Here is a 14,893-nt window from a genome sequence, read left to right on the forward strand (position 1 = left end):
AGCAGATTTCTCTAACAAGTCTCTATTGTCACAAAATCTTACATGAGGAATGGTTTTCTTCTCCGAGGCTTGGCAAACACAAACAAGGTTTCTTGGCACGTAGAAACGGTGTTTAATAAGATTAGCTGTTTGGGAATTGGAGATCATAAGGATAAACAGTGGCAAGGCTGTGCTTCCAGATAAAGTTTGGATGATGAATCTCTTAAGCAGTTAAAAGTTGAGGGGGGAAGGTACAAGAAGAATGTTTGATGAACCACGAGCAACTCAGAGATTTTTTTTTTTCAGGAAATATTTTCTTTGTTGACAAAATGAGACATTCCAGAGAGATTTCCCTCTAATGCACTGCAGGTCCCCTTTGTTTCTGTCAGAAAACATAACAATTCTCATCAAAAATAACCAAATAGGAAGAAAAATACAGATATAGTGTTAGCTCCTACCCAAAAAAGTCAATCAGGTTTTTATAGAGGATTTGATCTTGAGTAAGAGGAAAAGGTTATCTTATTCCAGACTTCCTTTAGTCTCCAGATTCTGGAGAAAAGAAACCCTTGATAAAACAGTGTGTAAAGAGAGAAAGTGATACATATTCATGTGTGAAAATTACTGTAAGGTGATGCAGCTGGTAAAGAGAAAAGCTTAACAAAGGAGACTTCTGAAGAGTGAGTACACATCTTCACACCTTGCTGATATTTACAAAGATATAAGGTTTCAACAAAAATGTTTCCTTTCAATAATCATGAAAAAAGCATGTTTTGTCTTAAGATTTTCTTGGCTATATCAGGATGATGATGCAGGAAGAATATAATTTGAATTAACAAAGATGCAAAAATAGTCTTCAGAGCTTTTTCAAGTGAACATTTCTGGATTGGTGGAAATTCACAGAAAGCTGGGCTCACACAATATTGGACATTTTATAAAAGCTTTCAATAGGGAACTAAATTATTTTTGATGAATGCATTCAGTTGGCAAGCCAAACAGGAGACAAAAGCAAAAGTTGGATTCAGAATTAACAAGATGATCATAACCAGGAATGGCTACAGTGATACAGACATACATGAACATCTCAAAGTTGGCAGCCTCTCAATCTACTGAGTTACTAGATAAGATATTCATTTAACAAATATACTTCTATTTCTGTTGATAAACACAAGATGCCTTTTTGAAAGGAAGAATGGTACTAAAAATACACTTAAATAAATTTAAATTCAAATAAAAGTCAAAAATAATCAATATAATCACCGAAACCACATTTAACCTGAAGTGTCTCAAGCAAAGCATTGACACTGGGTATTTTCAATACTGTATATATATATATATATATATATATATTTTATTTTGTTTTTGACATTTCACTGATCTTCAAAAGTATAGTTATTCTCTAAATGCAGATGGGTTACACAGACTGTTTCTGCTTCTACCTGAACGAAAATATTGACTTATTGGTTTTATAAACTGTTTTTCTAGCTGATAAACAAACATATTTTGTTCTCTCTATGTAATTCCTTTTTTGACCTCATGAAATGTATAAACTGACAATGAAAGAGGAAGCTGCAAGAAGCAAAATCTGCAGCTTGCCATTTGCACAGAAAATGTAGCAGAACTCACAGATGACCCAGGCTGCTCAAAGACTGAACGAGGAAGGTGCCACCATCTGATTACACAAATGGGCACTTGTAACCATGGCAGCTTCATATTTTATCAAAACCAGTCCCAGGGAGAGAACATATTAAGAAGCATCAAAAAATGTTTGTATTTCAAGCACAAGTGCACTTAACCTGTAAATGATGCTTCACAACCTGGCAGAGTCACACTGAATAAACACAGCGGGTCACTCTGAGCCACACCAGGAGCAGGGAAGCCTCAACTCTCAGAAAGAATCCTTTTGTAGAGTGTGATCATCCCTGAGAAAGTGAAGTAGAAAGAAAATATGGGTTCAGGAAGCTGTTAACATATGGAATAAAAGTTTGTTGGAGTGGGAATGTTTATTTCTCTTGCACTGTGCTGAGGAATCTGTTAACAGTGCCAGGCCCTCGAGAAGTGACAATAACATTTTCCCTCAAGCACCACAACAGCCAGTACATCTGAAGGTGCAGAGGCTAAAACCACCCAGAGCTGAAGGAAGAGGCTTTCAATGAACTGCTCAGACACATTCCCAGCAGCATTTCAATGTTCCCATGGACCAGATTGATGGAGCCAAAGGGTTGGAAAAGAGCCTGGAGGTCACCAGCTTCGACCATCAGCTCAGCACCCCAGCAATGTTCACCACCAAACCACGTCCTCAGTGCCTGCTCTGTCTTGAAGCACAAGGCTGGGGGCTCCTCCCCTTCCCTGGCAGCTTCTTCCAGTGCTCCACAACCCTCTCTGTGAGTTCTCTTCCCAACATCCAGTGGAAACCTCCCTTGACAGAACTCCAGGCCATTTCCTCTTGTCCACTCAGTCATCACCTGGGGAAAGAGCCCGACCATCCCCTGAACACCCCAAACCTCAGGGAGCTGTGCAGAGCCACCAGGTCCCTCCTTTTCTCCCTTTCCCAGCTCCCTCAGCCCCTCCTGGTGCTCTGTTCCCTCCTCTGGACCTGCTCCAGCCCCTCATTGTCCCTCTCGGCATGAGGGGCCCAAAATTCAAAAATAAACTTGATGCTGCAACTCATCCTTCTCCCAGACAAGCTAATAAAGTATATTTCCATATACATACTGGGAATAGGGCTTTAAAAATCTTCTATACATTAATAAATTTGCTAAAAAAATTAAACAGTGGTGACTGCTTGTATTTTTTAAGATTATTCTATCCTTACCTGCATTACAGGAAATGGTGTCAGCTTTTTAATGCTTTTTCTGGAATCGTGATAGAGAATGACTAAAAGTAAATCTGTTAAAAACCGAATTAATTTTTTCTTCCCAATTTATCTACTTATTAATTGCCTACTATTAAGGACATTACAGTTTAAAAGTCTTCCCTTGTCCTCAAAATTACAGCAGTAAAATAGTTTGCAATCAATTTCAGAAACAACTCAAATTTTTGCTTTCAGATGTGATAAAATCCAAACTCATTCAAAAAGTCTTTCAACACAACTCCCACATCATCCTGGCTGACAGACAAATCCTAAAAAATGTCAGGGCAATAGGTTACCCCAATATGCTTTCAAAATCCAGAATATTAATGTTAATGAATTAATGTCAAATGTAAAATACTGAGCAAAACCTTGAATCCCTTACAGCCTCCGTAGTAAAAATACCCTAGAGGTTATATCCTAATTAAATAAACTGAAATGAGCAAAGGCTGTGATTTTACTGTCTTAAAGTCTTTAAAAATTTGTTACCACAATTCTAGGACATAAATACTTTGCAAGTAAGTGGAAATAATCTACAATGTCAAATAAATGGATATATTTCACTTCACTGCATCCTTATTTTAATTTTACTTTCCCTTAGTTGAAAATGTCATAAAAGACAGACTTCAGGTTTGGACAAACAGAGTTCTGGAGCACAGAATATTCCTTTTAAGACAGCACTTTTATAAATAATTTAATTTTACATATTTTCCAGTTAAAACTGGGGGAGGTAAGGAGAACCCTTAGGACGTTGCTGACTCCAGGAGAGGAAAGATCAAAGTCTGGTCTCAAGGACTTTCAGCTGTTTGTTTCCAACAGGTGCTGTGAGTGTGCCTGTCCTTCTTCAGCTACTGGAAACCACAAAATGTCTTTTATTCCTGGAAGTTAATTGCAATCCAGTTTACCCTCACAAACCTAAACACAATTAAATAGATAAAGTGCAGAGTTCAGGAGATGTCTCTCCTGATGAAATGAGCTTTGGTAATCAGAAATCAAGCTAAGAGGAGAAAAGCTTGCACTTAAGAAAGCAAAATGTGCTATAGCAATAATCCTGTTATTTTATTATCCCTCTGACAACAAGGAATATCCTCCATGTGGATGGGTGGATGGCTGAGATGGCCTTAAGTACTTGATAAATGCATTTGTCAATCTATAATTGCAAAGAGCACAATAATCATGTGTCATTTGGATTTTCTGTAACTTAATAAAATCCAGGAGACTTCCTTGGAAATATGTTGGTTAAGCTATAGTACTTTTATATAAATTTAGTTTAAAAAGGTCTCTAGTTGAAAAGCTAAAGTGTCTGAACTGTCCAAAGGGGGAGTCTGGAAAAATATTTCATTTTTTAAGAGTCTCTCTGGATGTTTCTCTTTGCAGTAATAATAGGAGAACAAGCAAATGTCAATTGTTTGCACCGTGCATCATCAGAGGTTGACCTGGTATCTCAGAAATATTTAAAAATTATGCTCTCTCTAGTACAGCCCAAAACCAGAAACAAAATAGAGAAAAGCAAGCTGAAGAGCAGATGGCACTGAAAAAATTGCAGCAGAAAATCATAATAAATAAATAAATATAATAAAAAAATAAATAAAAATTAAAATAAAAAGTAAAATAAAAAGTAAAAAATAAATAAAGTAACATTTTTAAACCAAACCTTGTGGAATAAGAAGGCTTCCACAATGACACTGTAATTCTTTTGGTGATAAGTGAGTTCCTGGCATGTAAAAAGGCACACAGATACATCTGCAAGATAAGTCAACTAAAAGCCAACTTCTGCACCAGAAATAAAGAGCTCCCTGCTCCAGCCACATTTAATTAGCTTGTCTAATGAGGTCTTTTAGCATAACTGCTGAACTATTCACCTGCTGTACTTTTCAGGGAAAACATCAAGTATGTGATTTCCACTTTGTTGGGAAAAAAGAATTTGTTCTTTTTCTCTGAAATGGAAAACCATCTCATTTTTTGAGTCAAGACTGGATCCCTATGAAAGGTACTTTGGGGTTGGCCTCCTCTCAGCCAAGTTTAACCTTTCAGGGATTTTTTTTACTAACAGTTAAAATACATGTAGCAAATGACCCTATCTCCTGTAATTGTAATTACATGGGGTGTGAGGGGTAGAGTAGCCAGTTGGCAGTGAGGATGCAGCAGGACAGAAGAAGTGGAACAGACAAGAATCCCCATGGCCAGGAGCACATTCTAACAAAAGTTTAACCCCAGTCTTTTGATTAAAAACCTCCAAAGTAATAAAAAAAAAAGTTAAAAATACAGCCAGTACCCTATTCAGACAGAAGGTGATCTACAACAGAGACCTGTGGTGGACAATAGATGGAATTTTCCCACTGGGTGTAATACAGGGTGTAATTCCCAGCTGGGGTAAATGCAGCACGCAGGATTGGGTGGGCAGAACCAGGAGAGAGATGGAGCAGAGATAACCAAAGCACACTGAGGAGATAAAAGCCAGAAATGAAACTTTTCTCACCCGATAAAGAGCACACAGCAGACTCAAAGGCAAGGCCCCAGCTGCCAGGGAAAGCTCAGCAAGGCTGATCCTCATGAAACCAACCCAGGGCAGCAGCAGCTGATGAGCTGAGCACCCTCCTTCCCTTAAATGTGGAAATTCAACTGATTGCAATCTGCGCTGGCAATTCAAAAGGCTTTGAACATTTTTTTTCTTGGGCTTCACCCATGATCTCACTCAAGCTCCCATTTTAACAAGGGCAGCTTTCATAGCCCAGATGTGTCACTACCAGCAAGTAAATAGTAACACATAAAAATATATGATTGGAAGTTCAGGTAAGCATCAGAAAGAGAAATTCACTGCAACTTCATCTCTCCTCCAACATCTTCCCAATCCAGCAGTACCCCTAACAAGCACAAATCATTGTCAGATACACCTCACTAAAGTGCCAGGCAGAAACCAGGAAACTCACTACAAATATATTTTAAATAATTCAGGTGCTGTTCTAATATGTATAGCCATTAATCATTCCTTAAGACATTTACATACAGACATATATACATCCCTCTTCACCCTAAAATCACAGATAAACCAAAATATTTCTTATGGGCTCTTCTGGGTCCATAACTGAATTTTCTTTTCCCTGACTTTTAATTACTTATGACTCAAAAAAGTTTCATATACTCATACATGAGTGCAATTTGTGGTATGTTGGATTTAAAATCAAGACTGACTAGCAGTTAAAAACAAAATGTTAATCCATTTTTCGGTTTTCATACAGAGTCCCTTATATGCATGATATCTATATCATTGTATCTGCTGAATTAATGGGAGTAGAACGAATATAGTGCCATGAATCTGTAGAACTTCATAGTTCCACTACTCAAACTTTGATTAGAGAGCTTAAATCAAGTGAATATCATCTTTTCCTGTATGTGAAATACTACTACTCATGCAAACATTCATGTTTTGCTATTTTATCGACTGAATAAAAGTTAATTAATACAAGAAAAATTTCTGGCTTGGGTTTTTTTCCTTCAAATTAATACATTTGTGTCGAATTTGTGCAGCTCCTTGATTTGCACAGCCAGTTTTGTATAAAAAGTCGTATCATTATGGACTGCAGGTATTTTTTAATTTCTCTGTCACTTTGTTAATTTTATGATTTAATCATCCTTTCCATCATTTAGGATCCTTGATTGGTCCATGAATTTAATCGGAATGTTTATTAAGCGTGTCTGTGAAAAACAAGGGTTCTCATTAAATGGAGCTGGCCAAGCCTTTCCAGTGACAGCTGCCATCCACCAGGTCACCAGAGATTCTGGTCCAACACCCACTAAAGAAAGGTGCTACAAACCCCCTCGCTGTCCTGACCTTGATCCAATTGTTTATTTCTCAGTTGTTCAGGTTTCTCTGGATTTCTCTGTGGATGGCAGTGCAGAAATACCTCAGTATTTCAGGATGACCTCATGTGGAAGCTGAAAGTCACTAACTAGGGCAGCACAGAGCTCAGCACACCTTTAACATCTTTTGAGCCACATCACTTCCAAAAATTGATCTTCAAAGCATCATGCAGGGGCTGTTGTGCCATGGACCCTTCCTTTCCACAGGAGGACAAACGGCCAACTGAACACAACCACATTATTCTCATTTCATTGTGTTGGATTCCAGACAGATCCTCTGTGAGCCAAGGATTCAGTGGGGTGTTGAAGTGCTCAACACCTCCAGCTCACCGAGGATGAGTCTGAATTCTATCACTCTTTGTACACAACCATTTCTTGAGACTTGAAGGGCAGAAGGGTTAAGGAGCAGGAGGAAAGGTCAAGCCAGATAAGTAAAAGTCCATATCCCATAGAATTACTGTTTTACTTATCACTTTCCTTGGGATTTGACAGGTATACTTGTGATTAGGTTATCACCTTCCAATAGATTTATAGGCTCTAGGGAATTTCTTTTCAACTTGGGATGTCTTGATACTCTGTCTCTGCATTGGCATCTGTGGTTCTTAAAGGTCTCACAAAATAATGAAGAAAGACACAAGCAGCAAATATCTTTGGATTCACCATCTATTCTGGTATAAAATATTTCACACACTTTTCAGCACACCTGTTTGTGTTTTACATTGCTTTTGAATGCACCCTGTTGGTGTTCCAGGAGAGATTTAAGGCAGTTAATGGAGACCAGAATTTCCACTTTTAACTAATTTTGGTATGTGGCTTTTGTCACCAGCGATCTCTTTTGATGCAACATTAATTAACTTTGAGGGGTTCTTTCATATTAATTGGAGAGGTGAGCACTGAAGCAAACACGGTAATGGATCTAAACTTGTGATGCAGGATCAGGTGTGCACACCCTGCTGCAGTACAGCCAGCAAGAATCTAAACAGGGAATTTTACAAAAGCTTGTGCACTTTGTTACAACCAAATGCAGCTGAAGCACTGCCTTGAAACTTGACATCACAAATCCATGGATTTACTCAGCAGATGATTTCTTGAAATATTTTCAGTCTGTGTTTGACAGAGCTGTATCTTCAGGGTAAGTCTTTTAAAAAGGTCCTGCCAAGTTTGCCACAAAAGACATTCCCATCTCTACTGAGAAAAAGAGCATCAGATACCATTTTATGTAAAATGCTTGAAGCAGCAACAAATGTCAGCAAGATCCAGACAGTTCCCTGTTCATCAGTAACACTCTGCTCTGGCTGACTTGTGGACTTCTATATTTCATTATTCTGATTTCAATGCCATTATTTTGGTAAAATCAGCCAACAGCTGCAGGAAAGGGCTAGTGTGGTGCCTGGATGACGAGATCATTTCAGATGTAAAGGTTTCACTGCTGTCTGGGCCGCCCACCCCTCTCAATTTAAACCTAATTCCCATTTTCCAGTTTTACTGGGCCAATGTACAAAGCCTGTGAACCAAAATGAAGGGGAGGTTTGTTGCACTTTGTTGTTAAGAACATCAAATATTCATGTGGCTTCTACAGACACCTCAACACTACGGCAAGTGCTCAGAACATTTCCCCCCAGGAAGGAGCTTACTCAAATCCTTCTTTCTGCAGCTTCAGAAGGAAGATCCCTCCTTGTTCAGTGCAGGGAGAGGGGGAGAGCTGTCACTGCTCCTTTCACCTTTTTGAGACAAAAACATTGACCGTCAGCTACTTTCTGACAATTGGCTGTTATTAAACTCCAACTCGCGAGGGCCAGCTGTGCCTCATTTGAGTCACTGGTGCAAAAATAACCAGTCAGCAGGAATGGAGGCAATTATGGGTAATTCTGCTGTAGAGCAGTCCTGCAGCAGAATCCCAGGATTAACTTCAGGCTGGCGCTCCAAGGTGATTGAATGAAGAACACAAGGCCTCCGTAAAATCATTGGTAGCCGAAATCAGTTTTTATATGAGCTGATTTTGGAAGCCTGCAACCTGTATTTTAATTTACTTACAGGAAGACTGTCAAAATTCTTTAGTGCTTGAAGATGCATAGAAGAATATAATCATATTTTCAAGGGGCCACTTGTTTTACTTTTAAACATCCAGCCCTTTTGCCCAAATGTTAGCATATAATAACCTTATAAACAAATCAATCTCTAAATGCGTTTAGCAATTTCTATACCTTGCCTTCTATCTGCTCTGCTGCACGTCAAAATTATGCATTCAATTTTCTTTTCCTTAAAAACAACAAAAAAATCCCCTTAATTTCAAAAACATACTTCGTTCTTCCTAGTTGAAAAACATATGAATATTTTTGCAAGTACTGCTATGAAATGCATACAATAAAAATTTCAGAGAGTAAGAAGTATTCTTCTAAGCAGACAGCTTTGAGCTGTGTTTCTATGTAAAAAAAGAAGTAGAAATAAAATTTTAAGTAACCATGTCATTTTGACAAACAGCTCCAGAAAAACTGTTACAAATTCATACTGCATGATGGAGTTTATTTTAAGCTTTCAATATGAAAACAGCAGAGAGGTTTTTTACATCACTTAAACTGCGTCATTTGAAAAATATTGCACGAAGAAAATTATGAAAAGAACCCAGAGTGGAGTTTATGTTTCACAGAGTCCTGTCATTAAGAGCAGTATTAGGCAGAACAAAATGAAATATCTGTAGCGTTGTTTTTAGAGACAGCACTTTACCTTCCGCCCTTCTGGCTCTGTTGTGTCATTGTAACAGAGCAAAAAATCATAGAGAAAATTAATGATATCATAATTTTAAGTGAGGATTACTACAAATTCCAGTTTTTCAGCTTCTTAGGATACGTGTGACACACAAAAATATCAGGTGTACTGACACTGTTTCCTGAAGTCAGCTTCTGCTGAAACAAAGCACAGGCTCCCTACCTCTAACAAGGTATAATTTAGGACATCAAGCCTCTACTCAAGCTAATAAGTAGATCCATGTCCTTTCAATTATTTATTCCTCTGGCAGACAATTCCATTAACCCCCTCCTGTGCAATAATTTGTTCTGCCACATGTTAGAAAAATTATTTTCCAGCTGCTCAGCAATGCTGCTGCAGTAAATTGAAAGTTTTTCCTGGCAGACAGCTGATACTCAACAGAGGGGTGAGCAGTGACATCGATACATGGAGGGGAATGTAGGAGAAAATAGCACAAGACAAATGTTAAATCCTTCCAGTCTGTGGACTGATAGCAAGAGGGTATGAAAAATACTGATGAATTATTGACTCACCTCAAGAAATACCTGAAAGCTGCTCCTGCTGTGCAGGTGGGACCCGAGCACCAAGAGAACACCAACAACCTGTTACACAGAAGTTACCTTAGCAGGATTGCTAAGTTAACTGTGTTAATAATTAACACAGAAGTTACCTTAGCAGGAGGAGCATAAAGAAACAGCACAGACGTGTTTGAGTTCACCCAGCACGCCGTTTGTGGGCTTACAATGATGAGATGTGTAAAATAGCAATGAATTCTTCATTACTTTGGGTAAAAAAGGGACAATTTCCTTCCCTGCACCCAGCGGACGGCTCGGTGAGTCGGGACCGGCAAATGTGAGAGGACTCTGGTCCCAGACTTTGCTTTGTAGGAGGCTGCACAGCTCAGGAAACCAAACACCCCGTGAGGTTCTACACGAGGTTTTACAGCTGTTATCCCCTCACAGACCCAAGCTTTTGGCTGGGTATCCAGTAACACACAATCCCAGACTGACAGTGGCGATGGGGGAACGCCCCCGGTATGTTGTAAATAAAATAAAAAAGCTCAATAAAGTACAAAAAAGTACAATGAAAATTGTACAAATGTCCTGTTCCTGAGTTAGAACAGGTCCAGGCTCCTGGAAGGTCATGCTTTTACCCAATGTATGACCAAGAAACAGAATTAAGAAGCAGCCACAAAAATAAATGAACTATTTCCCTTACCCCATCCAGGAAGGCCTGATGGATCACACACCACGTTACCAAACAGAAGAGGTATCAGCAAACACCAAATCAAGCCAAATTGGCTGAATTCCTTCTTGATTCCTTCTTTCTCTCCTTGCTTATGTGGGGGACTCATTTATTTGTATTGTTTTGTTTTTTTTCATGTTCATTTCCCAGATACTCAAAATATACATAGCTATGTTTTTGGTTTGAATACTATACACACCCACACATACATACATATATAAATACATTTATTTATATATGCTGATTCTGTTCCATGGTTAGAAGATAGGAGGACATTTGTCATGAATGGTTTGAGCAGAAAAGAAATTATATAGTTCTAAAAACCTATAAAAAAGAAGAAATCAAAGCACCTGGAGCAGCTGGTTTAATGTAGAGAGGAAAAGACACAGCGTGCTTTACAAATGCAAGCGTATGTAACAGAAAACTATCAACCTCAGCTCTCAACAGAAAACCTAAAAGTCCAAGCTTAGATGGTTTACCAAAAATTACACAATAAGTCACTGCTAAGTTCTGAAAGTAATCCCAAACCTAATCCCCAGACCATAGCGAGTCCCCAGGGAATTACTTATGGATGCATTTTTCACTGAAATTGTGTTTTCTCTTGTTTCCTTTGCATTTAATAGAACCCATGGCTCAAAGCCCTTTAAGTTTATTTTATTACATTTCATAAGCAGCAGGCAGAGATGAGAACCTTCAGAAGGTGTTCTCACAGGTCAGTCAGTCCCCAGCACATCCCACCCTGAGGAATCTGATTCCTTTGGGCTCTCTGGATCCCCAGAGAACGGGGGGCTGAGCCAAACCCTGAGCCTGCCTCTGCACTCCTTCAAACAGCCAAAACCCAACCAAAACTTCCCACTTCAAACTTCCAGCTTCAAACAAAACCCAGGTCTGAATCCAGAAATGCATGGTAGGGAAATCTCCATGAGTCACCACAATATGTGAAAGAAATTGGGGAAGAAGTATTAAAATCATAATCGTAGAGTCACCCACTGCCCCACCAGTTGTTCCTCATGCTGAAATTGTCCTTAATTAACTTGAGAAATTCTGTGCCAAGGAAAGGTTTTAAGCTTTTTACATCACCTATTTATTTGCCTTTATTCACTGTAGGTAGAGCCATTATTTTCTAGACCATTTTAAAAGAAATTTTTGCTGCCATAAGGAAATTTTATACATCCAAGGCTGATTGTACTTACACAATAACAAAGCTGCACTTGAAGAGGGCTTGATGCAACCAAATCACCAAATTCAGCAGAAAAATTAATTTTATTCTAGAATTCAGGATGCTGCTGCCAGTCAATGGGGAAAAAAAAAACAAAAGAAAGTACTCTGGCAGCATGGGAAGGCATGAAATATCACTTTTATCACTCAGACTGAGAGGAACAGCAAGGACTGAGGCAGGACACTGGGATGGGTGGCCTATTTTGGATATAAAGGGACTGAACTAAAAATGAGTCTAGCAAAAAATAACTTCTGGCTTAGTGAAGAAAATGGACAAGAAAATAGACAAAGGTAGGGAGAAATGGCTTCCACAAAGCATTAATAAGAATGGGACGCCCAGTTGGATATTTTTTACAAGAGATAGCTGAAATCTACCTGTAAATTGTTCTCTCCTACCCTGATTGATGTGCCAGCACTGAGTTCTTTAGCCACAAGTTCTGCTGGGCTGGGTTGAGCAGCAAAGTCTGAACACTGCATTGGAAACTCCAAAACTGATGCTGGAAATGGAACATTATGATGAAAAAACAATTGAGAAGTTTCACCAATCAAAAACCCAGAGTGCCAATACTCCAAAAAAAGACCCCAAATTCACAAGAATAAACCTTGCCTGAAAAGACTGATTTGTCTGTCTCATATTGAGTGACTCTGATTAGTGGATGATACACAAACCCATTGTGCACTTGTTTGTTGTTTCAGTTCCTGTAGAAGCTGGAATGTAAATGCACCATTGTTAAAAAAGAAGAAAGGATTGTCTGATAGAACAGCTGAACGCTGTTCTAAAATATAAATTAGAATTGCCTTTGTTGCACAAGCCACATATAGTGCTATACAATCCCTTTAATTTAGGATTTTCTATAGCTGGTCATTTTCCTCCTGGGGAGTGTGGTATCTTCATTAATTCCCAAGCACACAGCTTTGAAAATTGATCGTGCTTATGGATATGGCATTACTGCTCATCAAGTCAATTAAGTTATGCTATAAGAATACAAAGTTCCACACAATTATGGGTGTGCTGAAAACACCAGCGTTTGCTTCCTTGGTTTGGGTACCCTGGACTGAGGGAATATTTGTATCTTCTTTTTGTGCCTTTATTCCCTAGATATAATTCCCTAGTTACAGGGAGAATTTTCTTCTTATTGTTCTGACAGTAGACTTTTCAAATTCCACACAAAAGCCAGATAGAAACTAATTCCATCTTAATAATGTGATTTTACTTGTGTATCATAACTTAGGACAAGAAGAGGAGCAAAAATGTGCATTATGTGGGCACTGAGCATCCTGTTTTAAAGGATGTAGAATCCATGATGATTGCTTTAAAGTTATTTAAATTCATATTAATAACAGGCTGAGTAAGAATGAACAGACAGCACTAATTCAATAAATCTTCCTCTCTTTGTTGAATTAGTGTTGGTGTTTATGTTGTGTTTTGTTTGTAATTCCACCTGTATGTCTCAACAATAAACAATGCTTAGAATAGTAGAAAAAGTAGCAAAATGATAAATCAAGTTAAAAAAATGAAATCAACCCCATAAGCAGTGCTTATGAAGCTTCAATTCATGCTAAGAATACAAATGGAAAGCTGTAAATATCTCTTTTTCTTGTCTTTTAAGAGAAGTGAGTTAGAACAAGCCCGTGGAAGGATGATTGATGGAGTATGGGAGTATTATGAGCAATATTCTGGACAGGCCTCGACAGAGAGCCTGTAAATCTGAGTTCACACATCCCTGCCCTCACAGATCCCAGTTTCAGGGATGTGAAACCTTGACCTTGCTGTGTCACACGTTCCTGATGCACCTGAACGTGCTGGGGTTCAGCAAATCCACTGGGAGGGACAAACCTGGCAAAAGCCACCCCAAACCTTCAAATGAGCTGGAATTCTGTCTGCAGCCAAGGAAATAAATGTGCTGTCAAACTCAGTAGCACATGAATAAAAGGGAAAACTCTTGTTATTAGTGCTGGAGGGAAAGGCAGGTTTCTATTTTTGCCTCCTCTTAGATGTGAATGCTGTAGATTCACTTTGGGCCACCTGTAGAGCCCCCCAGGTTAGAAAAAACTCAGATACAGGCTGGAATTTATCTGCCTTGACTAGGGGCAAAAGTCCTGTGGGAATGGAGCTTGGTCATCAAGAAGAACTTAAAAAATATTTCCATTTTCCATTGCATCTGATCACAGTGTCTGAAATAGCAAGAATAATTTCTATTAGCCTTTAGCTGAAGTTCAGATGGATGCAGAGTCTGGCATCAGCTCTAGAACAGAAAGATTTCAACAACATACAAGGGACATTTGAGGTTTGGCCACACATCAAATGTGATGAAAACCATTCCTAATTGTGAAGCTAAAAGTGTGTGTGCATAAATGCTTCCACAGCATTCATTATCTACATCATTCATTTATTCATTTTCTACATCTACATAAACAGAAAAACCCAACTCAACTATGCCTGACTCCAATGATGAATTCCTTCAAAAGTGACAAAATGGAGATAACTACTTTGGAAACTGTTTTTATATGAAATTTTAGTTCTCTGAGACTTGCTGTTGCCGAAAAGTTTATATTATAAGAAGTAAAGAGTTAATTTTCAGGGCGACAACTTGCTGTATTAACTCTTTACTTCTTATAATATAAATTTTTTGAAAGAAGACTCATAAAATGTGTCTTTGGGTTTCCATAGTATCCTGAACTCTGCTGTCTGGTACATTTGAACACACTGAGAAGTCCATTTGTTACTCGTTTTAAATGGAGATTTAGTGTAGTCATGGATTTGATCTAAACATGGTTCTAATTACCTGTATAGTTTGTCATGATAAATTGGGTTACTTTTCATCATATTACTTGGGAGACACAAAACAAATGAATATAAAATGGCATAACATGTAGTGTACTTAAAACATTTTATTAACTCTTACATTTTACTGAAAGCGAATTAGGAAATGGAACAAACCTTCCCCTAGGACAGCAATTTACCTCTAATTATGGCTTCAACTCCTAAGACATCAC

This window comes from Poecile atricapillus, chromosome 12 (genome assembly GCF_030490865.1).
Source record: "Poecile atricapillus isolate bPoeAtr1 chromosome 12, bPoeAtr1.hap1, whole genome shotgun sequence".
In the NCBI taxonomy this organism is placed as follows: domain Eukaryota; kingdom Metazoa; phylum Chordata; class Aves; order Passeriformes; family Paridae; genus Poecile; species Poecile atricapillus.